The 25,366-nt window shown below is 45.6% G+C and overlaps 1 protein-coding gene across 2 annotated transcripts in view; it reads right to left on the reverse strand.

Annotated features, from left to right (window-relative positions):
- LOC141139450 (saxiphilin) overlaps positions 1–25,366 on the reverse strand; it is a 119,218-nt gene that overhangs the window by 80,807 nt on the left and 13,045 nt on the right. The gene's annotated exons all lie outside the window — the stretch shown is intronic.

Raw genomic sequence — 25,366 nt, forward strand, 5'->3', positions numbered from 1 at the left:
GACTCCGTCCCTCGGACCTTGCATTTATGTGCCTGATTTTACTTCCCTTTTGTGAGTAGCCATTTGGCTTGTTTTATTCTTATTAAATGGATACCATAATACTGCACTGAGTCTGATGCACCTTGTTTTTGCTTTATTTTTGTCTTCCAGAGTTTTGCTTCTACTCTCAAGGCTGCAGCCGCCAGTGTAAACCGGAACTTTTATTGGAACTTTATTGAACTGACTTTTTCATCATTATCCCCCTCTTGTATTTTTAGTAACTTTATCTTATATTATTATTACCCAGTTGGTCCTTGCGCTATCATCCCCCTTTCTCCTTTACTTACTGCAGTATATTGAAGTGCATCAGTGCAATTTTACTGCAGTATATTGTAGTGCATCAGTGTAGTTTTACTGCAGTATATTATAGTGCGTCAGTGCAGTTTTACTGCAGTATATTGAAGTGCGTGAGTGCAGTTTTACACTTTTACTGCAGTATATTGTAGTTTGTCAGTGCAGTTTTACTGCAGTATATTGAACTGTCAGTGCACTTTTACTGCAGTATATTGTAGTGCGTCAGTGCACTTTTACTGCAGTATATTGTAGTGCGTCAGTGCAGTTTTACTGCAGTTTATTGTGTGTCAGTGCAGTTTTACTGCAGTATATTGAAGTGACATTTCTGTCAGTGGCAGTCCTCAAGGCAAAGTGCACCAAACATCACTTTCCATTGATTAGTGCATCCAATTACACATTTCCCTATCTCTATTACATTTTGGTAATACGCCTCCCCCCATCATATCTGGGAGGCCAACAAGGAGAGGCAGACATTCCCATTCCCATGCTACTGTGAGTGGGCTAGCAGCATATGTCTCCACAGGCAAAGGTGGGCATGGTCTGTCCTCAGACAGGGGGGTAACATTTTCTCTATTTAGTGATGTTGCCCATGCTATCCAGCCACAGCATGCAGAGGAGGTGGTGGACTGGTTTACTAAACCATCCTCATCCTCCTTATCCTCTATCACCCAAGCAGAGACTAGTGCGCAGTCCCCGGCAGCTGTCAGAGCGGCTTATTCTGCCTCCTTGTTCACAGCTACTACTTCCATAGCCCCAGCATAATGCATGGAAGAGTCAGCTGAGACACAACGTCAGCCACTCGATCCTTGACGATGTGCACAGGCATTACTTAATTCTGATGTTGGTTCTGACTCTGAGGTTGAGGAAGGTAGGAACATGAGCCTACAGGGAGGGGAGAACACTGATAAACAACAAAATGGAAGTCATGTTCCCCCAGCCGTAGTGAATTGCCAGGTTGGCTCCAGTGATTATGAGGATGGAGGGGATGATGGTGAGGTCACTGATGCGACTTGGGTGTTGAATAGAGCATAGGAGGAATGTGAGTGTGAGGCACAACCCCAACAAGACAGGATGTCCACCAGAGGCAGCCATCATGGAAGAGTAGAGAGCAGCCAACCTATTCCATCAGTAAAACTGCACCTGGCAATTCACTACGGCTGGGGGAACATGACTTCCATTTTGTTGTTTATCTCCCGGCCCACTTCCCACTGCTCAGCTGTCTGCCTTTTTTAGCACAAGTGCAGCTGATTGCACTGTTGCAATTTGTAAACTTTGCCTTAATCAGATCAAGCGTGTCAAAAACACCAGCCATTTGGGTACCACATGCTTGACGAGGCATTTATTCTCTTACCACTCAGCCCATTGGCAAGAGCACCTGAAAGCCACACAAAAGGGAAGTAATTCTTCTTGTCCTCACTCCTCAACTTTCAGGTCTACCCCGGCAATATCTCATGACCTTTCAGCAGCCTTCACTGACAGGAATGATGGTATAGCAAAGGGTGTCACAGGTCCTTGAAGCACATCTGCCAGCAGCAAAAAAAAAAGTCACTGCCACCCCCACCCAGCATCTAAATTCCAGCTTGTCCAAGCTACTAGCTTACAACGCTTGCATTTCCGTCTAGTGGGTTCTGCCCCTTCCATGAATTTGCAGAATGTGCTGTAATACAAAGGCAGGTTCTCAGTCACTATTTCTTTGCACGTAAGGCCATTCCAGCTCTGTACCATCACATGGAAGGCATACCTCCCAACATTTTAACTTCAGAATGAGGGACACTTGAAGGAAGGAGTGGCCTGCTGTGCACACCACGGCAAAATTTGGGTGCTTTGTTTAAACCTACCTAAAAGAAGAACTTCTTTAAAATAGTCAGGGACTGATTAGCAACCAGCAACTGTTGAGAAAACGAGAAAAAATATATAAGTGCGCTTGCAATAAAATGACATAAATGAGTGATCATAAATAATGTGTGACACAAAATGATCAAAAAACGTGATTAAAGTTCATAAGATATGGAGGAAGATATGGGGGAGGGGAGGATCTGTCCAATCTATGTGTGTGATTTATATTGAGTGTTTCTTCCTAGATTGACATCCCGGATTTGCTCGCCCCTGGAACGTCACAGACATCTGAGGATCCAAACGTGGGAGTCCATCTGTCCCCGCAGAGGGTTGTATCTGCCTGTGCGTATGACCTTGCTCTAAAGGAGGTCCACCGGTTCTGATAAGGGCATAATCTTATTGCCAGCTGGATTCACCTTCAGCCTGGATGTTTCCTTCACACCTCCCTCTTCCCCTCTCCTCTTATGTGGGTTAAGGTGGATGGAATCTGGATGCGTGACCCTTCCCCATTGGACTTGTTTATGAATGGACTCTATCATATACTTCCTAAGGAGTTTATGAACTTTAATCACGTTTTTTGATCATTTTGTGTCACATTATTTATAATCACTGATTTATGTCATTTTATTGTAAGCACACTTATATATTCTTTCTAGTTTTCACTACATTGATATTTGTGTTTTTTTTGTTGCAGCTGCAGCTCTTTTTGTCATTTTTGCTTTTTAGCACATTTTTTTCTTTTATTATTTATGTTGTTGCGAAAACGAACACTTTGGTGAGAAGTACAGTCAGGTCCATAAATATTGGGACATCGACACAATTCTAATCTTTTTGGCTCTATACACCACCACAATGGATTTGAAATGAAACGAACAAGATGTGCTTTAACTGCAGACTTTCAGCTTTAATTTGAGGGTATTTACATCCAAATCAGGTGAACAGCGTAGGAATTACAACAGTTTGTATATGTGCCTCCCACTTTTTAAGGGACCAAAAGTAATGGGACAATTGGCTGCTCAGCTGTTCCATGGCCAGGTGTTTGTTATTCCCTCATTATCCCATTTACAAGGAGCATATAAAAGGTCCAGAGTTAATTTCAAGTGTGCTATTTGCATTTGGAATCTGTTGCTGTCAACTCTCAATATGAGATCCAAAGAGCTGTCACTATGAGTGAAGCAAGCCATCATTGGGCTGAAAAAACAAAACAAACCCATAAGAGAGATAGCAAAAACATTAGGTGTGGCCAAATCAACTGTTTGGAACATCCTTAAAAAGAAAGAATGCACCGGTGAGCTTAGCAACACCAAGAGACCCGGAAGACCACGGAAAACAACTGTGGTGGATGACCGAAGAATTCTTTCCCTGGTGAAGAAAACACCCGTCACAACAGTTGGCCAGATCAAGAACATTCTCCAGGAGGTAGGTGTATGCGTGTCAAAATCAACAATCAAGAGAAGACTTCACCAGAGTGAATACAGAGGGTTCACCACAAGATGTAAACTATTGGTGAGCCTCAAAACAGGAAGGCCAGATTAGAGTTTGCCAAACAACATCTAAAAAGCCTTCACGGTTCTGGAACAACATCCTATGGACAGATGAGACCAAGATCAACTTGTACCAGAGTGATGGGAAGAGAAGAGTATGGAGAAGGAAAGGAACTGCTCATGATCCAAAGCATACCACCTCATCAGTGAAGCATGGTGCTGGTTGTGTCATGGCGTGGGCATGTATGGCTGCCAATGGAACTGGTTCTCTTGTATTTATTGATGATGTGACTGCTGACAAAAGCAGCAGGATGAATTCTGAAGTGTTTCGGGCAATATTATCTGCTCATATTCAGCAAAATGCTTCAGAACTCATTGGACGGCGCTTCACAGTGCAGATGGACAATGACCCGAAGCATACTGCGAAAGCAACCAAAGAGTTTTTTAAGGGAAAGAAGTGGAATGTTATGCAATGGCCAAGTCAATCACCTGACCTGAATCCGACTGAGCATGCATTTCACTTGCTGAAGACTAAACTGAAGGGAAAATGCCTCAAGAACAAGCAGGAACTGAAGACAGTTTCAGTAGAGGCCTGGCAGAGCATCACCAGGGATGAAACCCAGCGTCTGGTGACGTCTATGCGTTCCAGACTTCAGGCTGTAATTGACTGCAAAAGATTTGCAACCAAGTATTAAAAAGTGAAAGTTTGATGCATGATAATCTGTCCCATTACTTTTGGTCCCTTAAAAAGTGGGAGGCACATATACAAACTGTTGTAATTCCTACAACGTTCACCTGATTTGGATGTAAATACCCTCAAATTAAAGCTGAAAGTCTGCAGTTAAAGCACATCTTGTTCGTTTCATTTCAAATCCATTGTGGTGGTGTATAGAGCCAAAAAGATTAGAATTGTGCCGCTGTCCCAATATTTATGGACCTGACTGTATATAATGTACAGTATTGTGTATATAGTGAAGGAGTGTGTAAGGCAGAGCACAGGGAGTTGGGGAGTGCTGCAGTCAGTGTCGGGTTTAGGATATATAACACAGACTGCAGGGGTCCAGGGTGTGTTCAAGGATCAGGAGTATGTAATACATAGAGGGCTGTAGAGTGTGTAATGCATAGTAAGCATGAGTACAAAACAAAGAGTGCAGGAGTCAGGGGTGTGTAACGCACAGTGTAGGGGTAAGGAGAGTGCAAAATCCCCCCCCCTCGCATGTAATACTCTCCTCCACTTTACCTTTTCAGCAAACAATCCCGCTCCCTCCCCTCTCCTCCAAAAAAATAAACAAAAAACACAAATTTGCACACTCACCCCCCAGTAGAAATCCTCTCCCCCCCTCCCAACAAAGCTCCCCCTCATGGCACAAATCCTCCTCTTCTCCGCTCCATCCCCCTCTCAGAATAAATCCTCTTCCACCCCCAGATCCTCTGTCCCAGCACAACCCCACATTCTAGTACTGTACAAATCCTCTCCCACTCAATTCCCCCTCTCCAAATCCCCCAGCACAAATATTTCCCTCACCAATCCCCCTTCCCAGCACAACAAACCCCCCCCCCCCCCCAAATTTATTTTCCCAGCAAACATTCTCCCCATCTTTATTTTAGCACAGAATCTCCTCCTACCAGCATAAATACTTTTTCCACTTCTAGCACAAATCATCTCCCCCAAATCCCCCTTCCCAGAACAACTCCTCATCCTGGCAAAAACACCCAAACCCCAAATCCTGTCCCTGCTTCTTGCAAAATCTACCTCCCAACAAAAATCCTCCCCCACTGATAGCAACAGATCCTACCTCTCAAGTCCTCCCTTCCTTCGCCACAACCTCCCCCAAAACTTGGGTAAAAGAATCCCCCCCCATGACAAATATTCCTACCCAAATCCCCCCCCCCCCCCAACAAATCCTTTTCCACTCTAATTTTCCCATAGCACAAATCCTCCTTCTCTCCAATCCCCCCTTCCAGAATAAATGCTCTTCTACCCCACAAATCCTCCCTCAAAGCACAACACCCTTTTTTCCAGTAAAAATCTACCCCCGCAAAAACTCTATTTTCTTCAAATCCCCCTTCCAACCAAATTTCTCACCCCCTCTTCAAGCACAAGTCCCCCCAATCTCCATTTCTAGCACAAACCCTCTACCCCACCCTGCACCCCCCCCCCCCCATCATTGTTCTGAGGTGGGCTGGGAGGAATAAAAGGTGGATGGTGAATGTGGGGTTGTGGCTAAGGTGTGGGTTGGGGGGTAGGAGTGGGGAAAGGGTAAGTGGGGGTGTGATGGGGCAGCGGAAGGGGTGTTTGGAATGGATGGTATTAAAGTCTCTGGGGAGGGGGAAGGAGGGGATGGGATGGTTGTGGGAAGATCGCTTGGTGGCTAGAGAGGGTCTCTGAAAACAATGCCTTGGGCTAGTGGGGGTGAGGGCTGGAAATGGATGCTGGAAAAGCCTAGGAGGGGCAACAAAGGGGGGGGGGAGAGAAGATGCTGGGAGGCATGAGCAGGGCCGCTGTTAGAAATCATGATGCTCTGTACAGCTTACCTGGCTGATATTTGATCTCTTACACTTTTTTTAAGGTGTGTAATATGTAATGCACAATGTACAGTCGATAGTACGCAACACAGAGTTCAGGAATCAGTAGTAAGCACAGTGTGAAGGGGTAATGATGGGTTTTGGCATGTTCGGATTGAACCCGCCAGGAAGCTGTCAGCGCACACCACCAATCATAGGCAGTGAGGCATTTCCTGATAGGCAGCTGCACATGCACACGCTGCCTATAATTGGCGGTGTGCAGTGCCAGCTTCCTGGCAGGAATTGATCCGAACACGCCCAACCCCTGTCTTTTGCAGGGGTAACAAGTAAGGCAGGGTGCAGGGTTTAGTAGCAAGTAACAGAGTTTAGGGGGTCAGTAGTAAGAAACAAAGTTCATGAGGCTAGTAGTAAGTAGCATGCATGGGACAATAGTAAGTAATGCAGAGTTTAAGTACTGTAGAAGACATTATTAAAACAGTAGTCACAGACCCCATATGGGCCAGCATGACTTATGTATGATTTAAAGAAGTATAATTTGATTTGCATTTCTTTGCTGAGGTGACACCCTGATATTTCCTATTACCTACAGAAGCTACCTGTTATTACATATAATCAATTCAATGCAGTAACACAGAATCAATCATTTAAGCCACACATTCTATGGTTTTCCTTCTTTCAATACAAACACACATACTGTATTATCTTTTACACTTTCAGTGTTCTGCATAACCATGGCAATGTCATTTAATTGGTGGCAATCAGCAATATCATATATTGCCCTGAAATTACCTTCACAATAGAAGTGGACACATTCTGTATCTGTCACAGCCAGAGGAATTCTGATCTATTAAAGGGTTACATTTATCTTTGAATCTGTGCTCCTGTACCAGTCATCTTTATGGTCAGTGTGACAAGGAGCTGCAGATACTGCAGGGTCAACCACTGTTCAGTGCATAGGCATTCACATCTTGCTAGACACACACTGATCCCTTCCATCTGTGTAGTGTCAGTGCACAGCATGTCAGCTGTGTTAAAATCTGCCTAAGGTCCCCCTTCCTCAGAGCTGCCTGTGTCCTCCCAGGTGTGTATAGTCCTGCCAGTTTGAACAGAAGAGTGACCTCAGTGTGGGAGAAGGTAACAGCAGAGACACTAAGCTATGCAATATCACTCACCATCGCAAAATGCAGCCCTGACCATCGGCCAGCTGATGGTCGGGTTGGAGAGAGAGTTGGGGGGGTGGGGGTGGTTAAAGAGGAGATGGAATAGGAAGGGGGTGGATGATACTAAACAGGTCGGCGGCTGACTTGTAGAGGATCGTTTCAGTCTCTGTGCTTCTCTCACGGTGCCACCTGGTTGCTGCCTGTCTCTGTTTTTGGAGATACTTCACGTCTCCTCTTACCACGCGGGAGCCGCTGAGAGACAGGAAGCCGGAGGCAATGGGCAGAGCTGGGAGGTGGCCTGGAAAACGTCATCGGTTGTTAGGATGCCGGCGGTCCTAGCAACCAATGACAGTGAAGATTGCGGGGAGAACGGCTCTGCTCACAGCAATCCTAACTCTGTGCAGTGTGCAAGAGCACACATTGCACCCATCCAGAATGCCACCTCTGAATAGAGCCCAGTGCTGGAATGTGTTATGGCACTGGGCTCTGGTTTGCGGGACTTCAGCCCAGACTGAGGGACCCCGGGACTGACTTGAAATCCCGGGACAGTCCTGCGGAATCCGGGACTGTTGGGAGGTATGGAAGGCAAAGTTGCATCGTTGGGCAAGGCAGTCAGCCGCAAGATCAACTTTACTGCTGACTTGTGGTCCAGCAAGCATGGTGAGGGACAATATATTTCATTCTCAGCACACTGGATAACTCTGCTTGCAACTAGGAAGGATGCAGGACAGGGCTCAGTTCTGGAAATTGTTTTGCTTCCACGTTTCCCCACAGCTGGTGGTGATGCGAGATTTGTCAGTCCCACCCCCTCCTCCTCCATGCCCTCCTCTGTTGAATTGTCCTATGAACCACCAGTACCACCTAAGCCTTCAGGCTAAAAGATGCCATGCAGTGCTGCAGCTGGTCTGTCTAGGACAGGTGCCACACCGAAGCAGAGATTCTTGCAGCTCTTAAGGGGCAGGCCCAGAGATGGTTCACGCCACACCAGCCTGAGCCAAAAATGATGGTGTGTACTCTGACTCCGATTGTTGTGAAGCGATTTATCCCTTAGGTTTGTGCTAGCTGTGGCTTGAGCTGTGGCTTGTCAAAGGAAGTCACCTTGTTGTCAGCAAGAGGTGATGCGGTTTGCTGCATAGATGCACTTGTGTTGTAGACTTGGAGAGGCTCAGGCATTTGGAGCTGAGAGGTCTCTGTGTTGAGAGTCAGAACAGTGTTGTTAGTAAGAAGTACAGGAGATAACTCTGTATAATTGCAAACATTATGCTTTAGTACATATACACTGATGCGTTCAACTGGGTCTGCAGTTCCGCTGGGATAGACCAGTCTGAGTTATCACTTTCTCCCATCGCTTGTTCGAGGACTTTCAGCCTTGCTAGGGAAACTGCTTCCTCCCTTTCCATTTGCACAATCTTTAATTGGGAATCTAATTGGGAATCTGCCTCTGCTTGTTGAGCTTTCATCTTTGCCTTTTTGTGTTTATATTTCTGCTTGTTGAGCTTTCATTTTTGCCCTTTGTGTTTCTATTTCTGCTTCTTGAGCTTTCATCTTTGTCTGAGTGCCTCTATTTCTGCTTGTTGAGCTTCCATCCTTGCCTTTTGTGTCTCTAGTTCTGCTTCCCTTCTGTCAAAGGAGCTTTGCACTTTTTTTGATTCTGCATCAGCACAGGCCTCTGTTATCTTATCGCTTAATGTTGAACTTATGGAGCGAGAAGATCTAGAAGAATGTGTAGTGTGCTTGGTTAATGTGGATCTGTGAGATCTGGTCTCCTGCAGTTGAGCAATGCGGGTTTCTGCCTTACGCTGGGCATTTTGCACTAAGAGATCCCTTTGTTGGTTTAGTGCATCAGCCCTGGTCAGTTCTGCTATAGAGTCCTCTCAATATTACAATCCTGCAAGAAAGCTGTGTTTTTTGCACAAACGACCGCTGGTAGCGTTCTTATGCGGCAGATAAGTGATCTATAGGGTCTAGGGATATGCCGAACAACCCCCCGGTTCGGTTCGCACCAGAACCTGCAAACGGACTGAAAGTTTGCGCCAACTTTAGAACCCCATTAAAGTCTATGGGACTTGAACATTCAAAATCAAAAGTGCTAATTTTAAAGGCTAATATGCATGGAATTGTCCTAAAAAGGGTTTGGGGACCCGGGTCCTGCCCCAGGGGACGTATATCAATGCAAAAAAGTTTTAAATATGGCCGTTTTTTCGGGAGCAGTGATTTTAATGATGCTTAAGGTGAAAAAAAAAAGTGAAATATTCCTTTAAATATCGTACCTGGGGGGTGTCTATAGTATGCCTGTAAAGTGGCACGTGTTTCCTGTGCTTAGAATAGTCCCTGCACAAAATGACATTTGTAAAGGAATAAAAGTGATTTAAAACTGCTTGCGGCTTTAATGTAATGTCGGGTCCCCGCAATATGGATGAAAATCAGTGAGACAAACGGCATGGGTACCCCCCCCCCCTCAGTCCATTATCGGGCCCCCTGGGTCTTGTATTGATATTAAGGGGAACCCCGCACCCAAATTAAAAAAAGGAAAGGCGCGGGGCCCCCAGGCCCTATATACTCTGCACAGCAGTATACAGGTGGTGCAAACAAGACAGGAACTGTAGGTTTGTTGTTAAATAGAATCTGTTTGTAATTTTGAACTGATACATTTCTAAAGTGTAGCTCCAGCCAAAAAAATCAATTTTTAAGCTTTTTGGAAAACATAGGGAAGGGTTATCACTCCTGTAACATTTGTTTTGCTGTCATTACACCTCTTCAGAAGATTTCACCTCACTTTCTGTCCCAATGACAAATGTTTTTTTGAAAATTTGGGGTTTTTAGTGAAACAAAGATTGGTGATAAAGCATCAGTGAAGAGGAGACACGTTTTTCCTCTTACAGGAGAGAATTTCCCTTCCTAGGGGTAGATTTCATCTCACTTCCTGTTGTCTCCCTCCGTTTGCAAGTAGGAGTCGTTTGTAAGTTGGATGTTTGAAAGTAGGGGCCTGCCCTATATACTCTGCAGAAATTGAGGCCTAAGGTGTAAGCCCTCAGTTACTCTTGGTAGGCGCCAGAACGGGCCCTGCTGTGAAATATTAGATCAAGAATTGTAATTACATGCCATTGTTGAACAGTGGTAAAAAAACTGGGCCTTTGGTGGTGGTGGTGCTGGTGCCACAACACTGTAAGTCCTCACAGTTACTCTTGGTGGGCGCTGGAACGGGCCCTGCTGTGAAATATTAGAACAAGAATTGTAATTGCATGTCCCTGTTGAACAGGGGCTGAAAAATTGGGCCTTGGGCACTGGTGCTGGTGCCACAACACTGCAACCCCTCACAGATACTATAGTTGGAGCGCAATAATGAGCCCTGCTGCAAAGTATTGCATCAAAAATTGTAATTACACGCCCCTGTTGAACAGGGGCAGAAAAATTGGGCCTTGGCCACTGGTGGCGGTGCCCAGAACCAAAAATGTTCTTACAAGCTATCAGCATGAAAATTGAGGAGGAAGAGGATTGTCACTCAGCATAACAGGATAGTCACTCAGCATCAGCATAGGCAGTCTTGAAGGGATCTCACATTAAAAACAAAATCAATCGGTTACATCAGCATCAGGTGCTTGGTAGCTGGTGATCCAAGATGGATTCATTTTTATGAAGGTCAGCCGATCGACCGATTCGGTGGACAGACGCACCCTGTGATCGGTTACAAAGTCTCCAGCAGCACTGAATGTGCGTTCCAAAAGAACGCTGGATGCAGGACAGGCCAATAGCTCAATTGCATACTGTACAAGCTCTGTGCAAGTGATCCATCCTCAAGACCCAGTAACCCAGAGGATTTTCGGTGGGACAGGTGTCCAAGTCTGATCTTGCCCCTAGGTAATCCTGCACCATGTGACTCAGACGCTGGCGATGGTTGCTGGAACCGATCAGACCTTGGAGCCTAAAAAATTGCCTGAAAGCATCGGTCAGACGGCCACCTTCTCCACCTCTCCTTCTGTGACTGACTGAAGCCTCAGCAACACGTTGTCCAGGAGGACCAGGAAATTGTAACCTCCCAGGCTCTGGAAACGCATTGCACAAATCTTTCTGCAAGGCCTCCCGAAGATGTTTCATCCTCTGCTCCCTCTGCGACGGCAAGATAAGGTCCGCAACCTTTTCTTTTTAACATGGATCAAGGAGGGTTGCCAGCCAGTAATCATCCCTCCCCTTGATACCACGAATACGAGGATCCTTCCGCAGGCTTTGCAAGATCAGGGAGGCCATGCAGCGTAGGTTTGCTGAGGCATTCGGTCCAGAGTCCTCTGGGTCACTAAGGACGACATGATCCACAGCCACCTCCTCCCAGCCACGTACAACCCAAGGCCATGGGTTTCTTCGGACTGTAAATGATCCCTTGAAGACTGCTGCTGATGCTAACTGCCAGGCTCCACCTCCTTGCTGACACTAACATCCTCCTTCACCTCATCCTCTTCCTGTGTGATCAGCGGGCACGCAGGAACACTGTCTGGATAAAGGGGGCCTTGAGAGGTAAGAAAGTCCTCCTCTTCCTCCCTCTGTTCTGCCTCAAGTGCCCTGTCCATTATTCCAGGCAGCGTGTGCTCCAGCAGGTGGACAGGAGGGACAGTGTCACTGATGCATGCACTGTCACTGCTCACCATCCTCGTGGCCTCCTCAAATGGTGACAGGACAGTGCATGCATCCCTGATCGTAGCCCACTGGCGTGGGAAAAAAATCTAAGTCCCCTGCCCCTATCCTGGTGCCATAGTTGCATAGGTACTCATTGATGGCCCTCTGCTGCGTGCAGCATGACCAACGTTGAGTTCCACCTGGTGGGCATGTCACAGATTAGGCGGTTCTTGGGAAGGTTAAATTCCTTTTGGAGGTCACCCGGCCGAGCACTGGCATTATATGACCTGCGGAAATGCACACAGACTTTCCTGGCCTAATGTAAGCCCGGGTACCTGCCCAAGAACCGCTGCACCACCAAGTTAAGCAGCCAAACAGGGCACATGGGTCAGTTGTCCCTGTCCTAAGGCGGAGAGGAGGTTGGTGCCATTGTCGCAAACCACCATACCTGGCTTAAGCTGGCGTGGTGTCAACCACCACTGAACCTGCCCCTGCAGAGCTGACAGTATCTCTGCTCCAGTGTGGCTCCTGTCCCCCAAGCACACCAGCTCAAGCACCGCATGGCATCTTTTTGCCTGCGTGCTAGCGTAGACCCTTAAACACCTATGGAGCACTGCTGGTTCTGAGGACAAATCAGCACAGGAAGAGGCCATGGAGGAAGAAGAAGAGACGGGGGTGAAGGAGAGAGGTGTGGGAGAATCACCACTAGTAGAATTTTGGAGGCGTGGCGGCGGAACAACCTCCAACACTACTGCACCCTGTCCTGCATTCTTCCCAGCTGCCAGAAGAGTAACCCAGTGCACAGTGAAAGATAGGTAACGTCCCTGTCCATGCCTGCTGGACCATGAGTGAGCGGTAATATGCACCTTACCGCTGACCGCCCTGTCCAGTGAGGCCAAGACATTGCCTTCCACATGCCGGTAGAGAGCCAGAATCGCCTTCCGTGAGAAAAAGTGGCATTTGGGAACCTGCCACTGAGGAACCGCACATTCCACAAACTCACGGAAGGGGGCAGAGTCTACCAACTGAAAAGGCAGCAGTTGAGGTGCTAGCAATTTAGCCAAGTTAGCATTCAACCGCTGGGCATGTGGATGGCTGGGAGAAAACTTCTTTCAGCTGTGCAGCAGCTGGGGCAGGGATATTCGCCTGGTACAATCTGACGTTCGTGTACCGATAGCAGATTGCCTGCAAGTACTTGCCTGTGACACACCTAATTCAACACCTTCATTCCTCTCAGTGCAGGTTTCAGAGAGGACTGAAGGTATAGTGGGGTTGGAGATCCCAGCTGATGAGGAGCAAGGAGAGGTCTACTTTCTGCTTTAGTGTGGGTCTTTTAGGTACACTTGCCAACTAACTGCATGGCAGGTCGACATATGTCTGGTCAAGCATGTAGTACCCAAGCGGGTGATGTGTTGGCCACGCGAGATATGCTTGAGACATATGTTGCAAATAGCAGCGGTGGGATCTGATGCACTCGTCTCAAAAAAGGCCCACACCAAAGAATTTTTGGAATAATGCGCAGAGACAGCAGCGCCCTCCACATGCAGAGCTCTGTGGTGTGCTGCCCTTAAGCAGGCCCCTGGAGGGCATCCTGCCTCGTTGGAGATGTGCCTCCTCCTCCTCCTCCTCCTCCTCTCTCCTATCAGGCACCCACGTGGAGTCAGTGACCTCATCATCCTCTCCCTCCTCATCACTGGAGCAAACCTGGCAGTATGCTGCAGCTGGGGGAACATGGCTGCCAGATTGCGGTCCTTTTTGGGCACCCCCTCTCTCTGGGCTCACGTTACTGCCTTCCTCTAGCTGGGTACCATCATCGGAGCCTTCAAAACGCTGGGCATCCCCCTGGAGCATGTACCCAACACTGTGGTCAAACAGTTCAGGGGACTCCTCAGGAGGACATGGTGGGGCTAGGGAAGGAGTGACTGATGCCATTGAGCCGAGGGAAGAGGCCGCATTGGTAGCTGCTTTGCCAGACAAAGTACCCTGAGCCTGGGTGAGAGAGGATGAGGAGGATGAGGACAGCTTGGTCATCCACTCTACCAAGTCTTCCGCATGTTGTGGCTCAACACGGCCAGCTGCCTAAAAGGACAAGCGTGTCCCACGGCCATGTGCTGTTGAGGATGCACCATCTCCACGACCAGCACTGTTGCCTCTAGACACAGAGCCTGCTTGTCCTCTTTTATTGGCTTGTGACTGTCTGCCTCTCCTTGTTGGCCTTCCAGACATACTAATGGCCTGCAGTGAGATGTAGCTGCACAAAACTGGGATGTGTGTGTAGATAGATAGATATATATATCTACACACAGATACTGCAGCTAGCAGAATCAACTGCCTGCCTGTAGTATTATTAGTATAACACCAGCAATTGTCTTCAGGTAGCTTTAGGTGCACACTGTGCAGAGGACGCAGTACACTAATGCCATGTACACACGATCGGACATTGATCGGACATTCCGACAACAAAATCCATCAGATTTTTTCCGACGGATTTTGGGCCAAGCTTGTCTTGCATACACACGGTCGCACAAAGTTGTCGGAAAATCCGATCGTTCTGAACGCGGTGATGTAAAGCAGACGTTGGGACTATAAATGGGGCAGTAGCCAATAGCTTTCGTCTCTGAGCATTTATTCTGAGCATGCGTGGCACTTTGTGCGTCGGATTTGTGTACACACGATCGGAATTTAACCAATCAGATTTTGTTGTCGGAAAATGTTATATCCTGCTCTCAAACTTTGTGTGTCGGAAATTCCGATGGAAAAAGTCTGATGGAGCCCACACACAGTCAGAATTTCCGACAACACAATCCGATCGCACTTTTTCCATCGGAAAATCCAACCGTGTGTGCAGGGCATAACTGTAAATACTGCAGCTGCCTGCCTGTAGTACTAATAGGATCAGAACAACAGCAGTTGTCTTCAGGTAGCTGTAGGTGCACACTGTGCAGAGGACACAGTACACTAACTGTAAATACTGTAGCTGCCTGCCTGTGTTACTAATAAGATCAGAAGAACACCAGCAATTTTCTTCAGGTACTGTAGCTTTAGGTGCACACTGTGCAGAGGACACAGTACACTAACTGTAAATACTGCAGCTGCCTGCCTGTGGTACTAATAGGATCAGAAGAACACCACCAATTTTCTTCAGGTAGCTGTAGGTGCACACTGTGCAGGGGACACAGTACACAAACTGTAAATACTGTAGCTGCCTGCCTGTGGTACTAATAAGATCAGAAGAACACCAGCAATTTTCTTCAGGTACTGTAGCTTTAGGTGCACACTGTGCAGAGGACACAGTACACTAACTGTAAATACTGCAACTGCCTGCCTGTGGTATTAATAGGATCAGAACAACAGCAATTGTCTTCAGGTAGCTTTAGGTGCACACTGTGCAGAGGACACAGTACACTAACTGTAAATACTGCAGCTGCCTGCCTGTGGTATTAATAGGATCAAAACAACAGCAATTGTCTTCAGGTAGCTTTAGGTGCACACTGTGCAGAGGACACAGTAAGAAAAAAAGGGGGGTTGAATTGCGCTAAAACAGATTGGTGATCATACACATCATCACCAAACCAAATATTTAGAACTAAGTGAAGAGTTCCCCTTTAGTGTATACATAATATACAAAACACATGTCAAATGAATAATCAATCCAAAAATAAAATGTTCAAAGTGATAATAAAAAGTCCATGTATAAAAAATAAATCACCCAAGTGATATGAAAGTATCTTTAAAAAGTTCCAAAAAACAAATTCTTGCTGTAAGAAAAAAGCGTGCTTGCTCCACCACCATGAAATCAGACTGGCCGCTTACCAGAAACTCATGATCCCCCATTACAGAGGATCACAGAAAGCTGTTTGTTAATACTGCTTCGAACCACGACCAATGGATCAGAGACCTTATACCGAGATGGGACATCAAAGACTGCAGGGTCAGGCTAAAGATGTTCACACTGACAGGTACTCAGACATCAGTCCACAGCATTGCAGATACGGTCATAGAAGGAAAAAAAAGGCTCCATATAGTGTAAAATCATTGACTTGGATAAGTAAAAAGTTAAACTCACATGTTAGTAGACAATAGTAGGCATGTAGTGTAGTCTGGAGCGCCGGCCGGAAGCTCACAGACAGCCCGTCCTACTGGAAACAACAGCAGCATGGGAGGTGACGAGAACACGTCGCTCTGCCCTACGCAGCGTTTCGTGATAGAGTCACATCATCCAGGGGCAGAGGACACAGTACACTAACTGTAAATACTGCAGCTGCCTGCAATTTTCTTCAGGTAGCTGTAAATACTGTAAAAACACCTGCCTGCCTGTCAGTAGGAAGGCAGGAAGGCAATAATAGGAACAGATCTAGCTAAACTGAATACAGTGTATGTATATATGTGTGTGTGTGTGTGTGTGTGTGTGTGTGTGTGTGTGTGTGTGTGTGTGTGTGTGTGTGTGTGTGTGTGTGTGTGTGTGTGTGTATATATATATATATATATATATATATATATATATATATATATATATATATATATATATATATATATATATATATATATATATATATATATATATATATATATATATATATATATATATATATACATACACACACACACACACACACACACAACACCTAGGATGCATATATATACACAATACACTGTAAGTGCAGCTAACTGACTCGCCTGCCTACTCTATCTAACTTAAATGAAATGACACTGTCTCTCTGTCTATCTCTCCACCGCCGCAACACACTACACAAGGCCTTATATGGTGTGGGGCGTGTACTAAACCTCCCTGAGCCATAATTGGCCAAAGCCACCCTGGCTTTGGCCAATTACGGCTCTCTGTACAGGCGGCGCTGTGATTGGCCAAGCATGCGGGTCATAGAGCATGCTTGGTGAATCATCAGCCAGCAATGCACTGCGATGCCGCAGTGATGCGCCACTCGAATTTGGCGCACACGGCCCATAATGTTCGCAATTCGAGCGGTCGAACAGGCGATGTTCGAGTCGAACATGGGTTTGACTAGAACTCGAAGCTCATCCCTAGTGGCCACACACAGCCAGTGTTCAGTTGGCTGAAATTCAGCAGGAATTCCACCTGCCCACAAACTGCATGATTTGTGACATGCCCACAAGGTGGAACTCAACTTTGGCAATGTTGCAGCTGCTGCACATGCAGCAGACGGCCATTGAGTACCTGTGTGAGTATTGCACAACAACTGTCTTAGGCCAGCTCGTTTTTTTCCCCCATGCCAATGGCTGCTGATAAAGGATGCATGCACTGTACTCTCACCATTGGCGGAGGTGACAAGGATGGTGAGCTGTGACAATGCATGCATCAGTGACACAGTCCCTGTTGTGTTCCTGCTGGAGCAGACTCTGTGTTTCATTATGGACAGGGCACTGGAGGCAGAGCAGTAGGAGGAAGAGGAGGAGGGAGACCCAGCAGGGAAGCCTGCTTTATGCAGACACCATTCTTGCAATGCCACAGAACACACCAGAGGAGAGGGAGGAGGAGTATCCTGGCAGTTTTGGAGCTATTGAAGCAGAGAAAGACTTTTGTCAAACTTTAAGAGATGGTTTTCCATCCCCAGAACCCTTGGGAGTAGTACGTGGCTGGGAGAAACACAAACTTGCGGTGCTTGGGCTCCCTTATTCTACAAACCGTGTGAAAGGACAAGAGAATTTGTGGCATTGAGAAGAAGGATCATTATTGGTTGGCAACCCTCCTTGACCACAGTTACAAGGGAAAAGTCTTGGAACTCATCCTGTCCCAACAGAGGGAGCAGCGGATAAAATATCTTGAGGACACCTTTAAAGAGGAGTTTATGTAACGCCTTTCCAGACTCAGACTGTGGTAGGTTACAGTCTCATGGAAAAGCTAGTTTTGAGGCTTCTGTTGGTCAAAGGAGGAGCAGTGGAGAAGGGGGCCGTCTCAGTGATGCATTTCAAAATGTTTTTAGTCCTCAGCACCCACGGCTGTCAGCCTCCACATCCCATCAGCAACGTCTGCATCATATGGTGAGAGATTATCTAGGGGCGAAAACAAACATGGAGAGATTTCCAGTCAACGATCCACTGGGTTACTGGGTCATGAGAATAGACCACTGGCCAGAACCTGCCCAGTATGCAATTGAGCTGCTGGGCTGCCCTGCATCCAGCGTGCCTTCTGAGTGGCATTTAGTGCTGCCGGAAGTTTTGTGACAGATAAGAGAGCTCGTCTGTCCAGACTCTGTTGACTGGCTTACATTTATCAAAATGAATAATTCTTGGATTAGCAAGCCCCTGATGCCAATGTCGCCGATAAGTGTTTTTGGGATGTGAAATCTCTGCAAGACTGTTTAGGCTGTCTAGCTTTGTGGATGTTAACTTCATCTGGAAGGAATTTTTTGGTATAGGTTTAATGGACACAATTAACACCCAAGGACCAATTTTTCCGCACCTGTTTGACAGGTGCATATACCATATTTATCAGCGTATAACACGCACTTTTTTCCCCTTAAAATCAGGGGAAAATCGCAGGTGCGTGTTATATACGCTGATCCCCTGTGATCCCCGCTGACTGCGTGCGGCCATATACTGATGGCCGAGTTTGAAAATGGCGCCTCTGGCGCTGAAATACATAGCCGTGACTTACGGCGTCTTTCGGCCACTTTTGGCTCTACTCGTAGTCCCGTCCGGGATGGGTGTGACTGTGAGTGGAGCGAGCGCCGCCCATATACAGATAGCTGAGTGTACTCGGCTAGGTTTGGCTAGCTCCGCTCACAGTCCCGCCCTATGATGGACACGGGGACTGGGCGTGACTGTTAGCGGAGCTAGCCGAACCTAGCCGAGTACACTCAGCTATCTGTATATGGGCGGCGCTCGCTCTGCTCACAGTCACGCCCATCCCGGGCGGGACTACGAGTAATGCCGAAAGTGGCCGACAGCCGTCGCAAGTCACGGCTATGTATTTCGGCGCCATTTTCAAACTGCAGTGACACTGACAAGTCACTGCAGCTTAACTGCAGCCTGGGCAAGGCTGCAAATGGACACAGACAAAGCTGCAAGACTGCAAATGGACACTGATAAGGCTGCAAGGCTGCAAATGACACTGGACAAGCATGCAGATGGACGCTGTGCAAGGCTGCATTGATGGGCATTTAAATGTAAGTTTTTTTCCCTTAAAACATTTTTTTCCTTAAAATTCCCTCCTAAACTTGGGGTGCGTGTTATACGCCGGCGCGTGTTATACGCCGATAAATACTATAATTTAAATTTTTTACAGCAAGGCCAATTCTTGCTTTCATCAAGAGTACCTCTATAGGGTTACAGTGTGAAGGCACCACCAACACCCAAAGCCCGATTTTTCTGCACCTGTTACTTCTATCTTAAGTCTATGAAACAGACACCAGAATTCAGAACATAAATCCAAAAAATCTCTAATCTTGTTCCGAACGCACTAAATTGTGGTCTCATCATACAGACAAAATAAAGAAAGCTAGCAGGGAAAATTTCATATTTTTTTCCTTTATAAATATCACTATATTTAAAGGAATTTTTAATTTTTATTGTTTCACTGTAAGCATCATTAAATCACCGCTCATTTAAAAATTATCTTTTTTAAAAACTTTTGCATATAAGCCTTCAAAATGGGCACTTTTAATTTTTCCAGTTCGGGTCCCATAGAATTTAACGGGGGTTCGCTGCTTGGCTCCGAACTTTTGCAATGTTCGAAAGCTCTGGTGCGAACCAAACAGGGGGTCATTCGGCCCATCTTACATAGTTACATAGTAGGTGAGGTTGAAAAAAGACACACGTCCATCAAGTCCAACCCATATGTGTTATTATATGTCAGTATTACATTGTATATCCCTGTATGTTGCGGTCGTTCAGGTGCTTATGTAATAGTTTCTTGAAACTATCGATGCTCCCCGCTGAGACCACCGCACCCTTACAGTAAAAAACCCTCTACGTAGTTTAAGGTTAAAACTCTTTTCTTCTAATTTTAATGAGTGGCCACAAGTCTTGTTAAACTCCCTACTGCGAAAAAGTTTTATCCCTATTGTGGGGTCACCAGTATGGTATTTGTATATTGAAATCATATCCCCTCGCAAGCATCTCTTCTCCAGAGAGAATAAGTTCAGTGCTCGCAACCTTTCCTCATAACTAATATCCTCCAGACCCTTTATTAGCTTTGTTGCCCTTCTTTGTACTCGCTCCATTTCCAGTACATCCTTCCTGAGGACTGGTGCCCAGAACTGGACAGCATACTCTAGGTGCGGCCGGACCAGAGTCTTGTAGAGCAGAGAATTATCGTTTTATCTCTGGAGTTGATCCCTTTTTCATACATGCCAATATTCTGTTTGCTTTGTTAGCAGCAGCTTGGTATTTCATGCCATTGCTGAGCCTATCATCTACTAGGGCTCCCAGGTCCTTTTCCATCCTAGATTCCCCCAGAGGTTCTCCCCCCAGTGTATAGATTGCATTCATATTTTTGCCACCCAAATGCATTATTTTAAATTTTTCTACATTGAACCTCATTTGCCATGTAGTTGCCCACCCCATTAATTTGTTCAGATCTTTTTGCAAGGTTTCCACATCCTGCTGAGAAGTTATTGCCCAGCTTAGTATCGTCCGCAAATGCAGAGATTGAACTGTTTACCCGATCCTCCAGGTCGTTTCTGTGAAATAGGATTGTTCCCAGCCCAGAACCCTGAGGGACCCCACTACCCACCCCTGACCATTCCGAGTACTTCCCATTTTTCACCACCCTCTGAACTCGCCCTTGTAGCCAGTTTTCAATCCATGTCCTCACCCTATGGTCCATGCCAACGGACCTTATTTTGTACAGTAAACGTTTATGGGGAACTGTGTCAAATGCTTTTGCAAAATCCAGATACACCACGTCTACGGGCCTTCCTGTATCAAGATGGCAACTCACCACCTCATAAAAGGTTAATAGATTGGTTTGGCAAGAACGATTCTTCATGAATCCATGCTGATTACTGCTAATGATACCATTCTCATTACTAAAATCTTGTATATAGTCCCTTATCATCCCCTCCAAGAGTTTACATACTATTGATGTTAGGCTAACTGGTCTGTAATTCCCAGGGATGTATTTTGGACCCTTTTTAAATATTGGTGCTACATTGGCTTTTCTTCAATCAGCTGGTACCTTTCCAGTCAGTAGACTGTCAGTAAAAATTAGGAACAATGGTCTGGCAATTACTTGACTGAGTTCCCTAAGTACCCTCGGGTGCAAGCCATCTGGTCCCGGTGATTTATTAATGTTAAGCTTCTCAAGTCTAATTTTAATTCTGTCCTATGTTAACCATGGAGGTGCTTCCTGTGATGTGTCATGAGGATAAACACTGCAGTTTTGATTACTAAAGCCCCCCGATTCCCTTGTGAAGACTGAGGAGAAAAATAAATTCAATACCTTCGCCATCTCCCCATCCTTTGTAATCAGATGTCCTTCCTCATTCTTTATGGGGCCAATATGGTCTGCCCTCCCTTTTTTACTGTTTACATAAAGAATTTCTTGGGATTATTTTGCTTTCCTCCACTATGTGTCTTTCATGCTCTATCTTAGCCATCCTTATTGCACCCTTACATTTCTTGTTGCATTCTTTATAAAGTCTGAATGCTGATGATGATCCCCCAACCTTGTATTTTTTGAAGGCCTCCTCCTTTGCTTGTATATGCATTTTTACATTGGAGTTAAGCCACCCAGGACTTTTGATCGCTCTTTTAAATGGATGCATTGGCTAATGCCCTTATTTAATATGCTCTTAAAGCAAACCCATCTCTCCTCCGTGTTCTTTGTTCCTAAGATTTTATCCAAATTTATGCCTTCTAGCAAGGCTCGGAATTTAGGGAAGTTGGCTCTTTTGAAATTCAGTGTCTTTGTATTCCCATTATGTTTCCTATTTGTGTGATTTATACTGAAGCCAATTGACCTGTGATCGCTGTTACCTAAATTGCCCCGTATTTCCACATCCGTGATCAGGTCTGTATTGTTGGTAATCAGTAGATCCAGTAACGCTTTATTTCTAGTTGGTGCGTCTACCATCTGACCCATAAAATTGTCCTGCAAGACATTAAGGAACTGGCGAGCCTTAGATGAATGCGCAGTTTCCTCCGCCCAGTCTATGGCTGGGTAGTTAAAATCCCCCATTATGATAACACTTCCCATCCTTGCTGCTAATCCAGATTGTGATAGGAGATCTGTCTCCCCTTCCTCCCTCAAGTTAGGGGGCCTATAGCATACTACCAGTATTATTTTCCCCTTGGCTTCATCCCTTTGGAGCTCCACCCATAAGGATTCCACCTCCTCCCTAACTCTCTGTGATGTTATCGCTCACATTCACTTGTACATTATTCTTGATCTATAGGCATACCCCTCCCCCTTTTTTACCCTCTCTATCTTTGCAATAAAGGGTATACCCTTGAATGTTTTCCAGCCAATCATGAGAGCTGTTGAAGCAGGTCTCTGAAATTCCCACAAAATCCAAATCCTCCTCGTAGAAGAGTATCTCTAGTTCACCCATCTTGTCATTGGTGAACATGCCACGTAGTTTAGACCGGTCGCATATTATCCTCTTATTGGGTGTTCCGAGATTGCAACTAGGACTTGCTATGTGCTTTGGTCAACCTACCACTAATGCCCCCAATACTACCCTCTGGAATATGTTCCACTTCAAGTGAATGCCTTTAGTTCTCGAACCTGTATATTAAAAGGGAAGTATGGGTTTCTGTTTTTTTCCCATTTATACTTACCTAGGTGGACACAGCATCAGTCCGATGCTGCATCTGTCCCCCGGCACCTCTATACTGAAAACCGAGTGATCGAACACCGCCAATCACTCGGTTTTCAAAGCTCCGTGAGCAGAGAGCTGCAGACTGTGAGTCACAGCTCTCTGCTCTTCTCCCTCTGTGCTCATTGGAGTGCTGGGCAGTGCAAGGGCGGGGATCAGCCGGCTTAGGCTCTCAGTGGTTTGCTGAGAGGCTGGGACGGGTGTCAGTCCAGACTCCCATTGTAAGGATGACACGGTGCATGGACTGATATTTATAATGTCAGCAGAGAGCGGAGTGCAAACAAGCTTTGGCTGGACTTCTCCATTTAAAAACTATATACAGCACATGCCTTTATGAAGTTTACAGAAACATATAGCATGTGCAAAATGAAAAGAAAACACACAGCATGTAGAAAGAGGGCATCTCCATAGGAACTTTAGCTGACCTTATACCATATGAGCTTTTCTAGGAAATCGTGAGCAATGATTTAGAGGTAATTCACAGCAGCATGTTGCAATAATGTGCAGTAATGCAGTACATATACATTGGTACTTTGCAGTGCCATTCATTTTTTAATAGCAGCCCAACACAGCACCAGAATGCTTCTGTGTTGCAATGATGTGCTTTGCAGTGGGCTGCAAACAAAATGAAGCATGCTTTAAAACAGCAGTCTCAAAACTGGGGCCCGTGGGCCAAATCTGGCCCGTTGCAAGATTTTATGCAGTCCTCTGATGTAAGAAGGGACTCTGATTGGAACGTGGATGTAAGGCGGGACTCTGATGGGGGCCCCAATAAAAGGATGGAACTCTGATGTAAAGGGCGACTCTGATGAGGATTCTGATGTAACAGACTCCAACGTGAGGGGGGACTCCAGTGGGCTCAAGTTTGTTTGGAATTTCTTTGCTTTGTTTTACTGGATTGGTACAGGGGCCATTGTGGTGCCTATCTTTAAAAAGGGTCTTTACCAAGTAACTATAGACCTGTTAGTTCAACTCATAGTTGGGAAGATACTGGAGAGTTTAATAACAGACCACATAGATGATTTTTTTGATAGAAAAAATATTTTAAGCAAAAGACAGCATGAATTTATGAAAGACAGAAGTTTTCAAACAAATCTGATTTCTTTTTATAAGGAGGCAAGCAAAACCTTAGGCGAGGATCACGCCGTGCCTTTAACCAGTTCCGAACCGCCCACTGCATATATACTGCGGCAAGGCGGCCTGGCTGCGCTAAATCACGTACAGGTACGTAATTTTGTGCACAAGCTCCAGGGAGCCAATCAGCGGGTCCGGTGGCCGTGATGGCCGCCGGCCTTCCATGATCGCTCAGTGAATGACGGAACGGCGGTCTGCTGAAGTTTAAAAAAGTAGACCATCATTTTGTTGGACAGGAACAGAGAGATCTGTGCATCCTAGTAATCGAGAACACAGATCTCTCTTTGTTCTTGCAGTGAGTCCGTCCCCCTGCCAGTTAGTAAGCACACTGAAGGAACACCTTTAAACCCTTGATCGCCCCCGATGTTAACCCTTTCCCTGCCAGTGTCATTTATACAGTGATCAGTGCATTTTTACAGCACTGATCACTGTATTGGTGTCACTTAGTGTCAAATTTGTCCACCGCAATGTCGCAGTCCCGCTAAAAATCGCAGATGGCCACCATTACCAATTAAAAAAATTAAAAGTCCCTAAATCTATCCCCCATTTTGTAGAGGCTATCACTTTTTTGCGCAAACCAATCAATATACACCTATTGGGATTTTTTTTACCAAAAATACGTTGCAGAATACATATTGGCCTAAACTGATGAAGAAATTTCAATTTTTTTTTCAATTTTTTTAATGGTAATGTTTTAAAGCAGAAAGTAAAAAATATTATTTTTTTATTTTAAATTTTCATTCTTTTTTTCTTTATAGTGCAAAAATAAAAATTGCAGAGGTGATCAAATACCACCAAAAGAAAGCTCTATTCGTGGAGGAAAAAAAGGACAGCAATTTTATTTGGGTACAGCGCCGCACATCCACGCAATTTTTCAGTTAAAGTAATACGGTGCCGTATAGCAAAAACTACCTGGTCAGGAAGTGGGTAAAACCTTCTGGAGCTGAAGTTGTTAAGCACAGTGTGAAATGACATTGGGAGGAGCATACGGACCATTGTACCCTATAGACAAAGGCAGGGTCACAGCTGTGATCCTCCTGAAAACCAATAGAAATTACATCAGTTCCTCAATGGAGCAGCAAGCCAAAGGTCCCCACCCACCCTCCTATTTTTCTTCTCACTTGTCACTTGTTCTGTTTGATGTATCATTTGCTTTTGTATGTGTACATGTTTCTCTGCCGGAAAGTATTTTATTTTGATGACAAAAAAATTAAAAAATACTTTTCCGTTTTTGTCTTCTGATTTTACTATTTGTTTGTATGCTCTTGTTTTGTTTTCTTGTTTTTTGTTCTTTCCTTGTAGGTGCACTGTTTGTATCTTTCACCTGTAGTTGGTATCATTGTCACAGCAAGCAGTACTTTGGCTGACTGAGATGGCAGTAAAAAGTCTGGCGGAATGGGCCCAGCTTAGAGGTTGTTGATGAGGGCTAGAAGCGGTGCAAAAAACTGGTCGGCTTATCAGTCCCACTAACATCAAGGGGATGAAA

This window comes from Aquarana catesbeiana, linkage group LG04 (assembly GCF_042186555.1).
Source record: "Aquarana catesbeiana isolate 2022-GZ linkage group LG04, ASM4218655v1, whole genome shotgun sequence".
Lineage (NCBI taxonomy): Eukaryota > Metazoa > Chordata > Amphibia > Anura > Ranidae > Aquarana > Aquarana catesbeiana.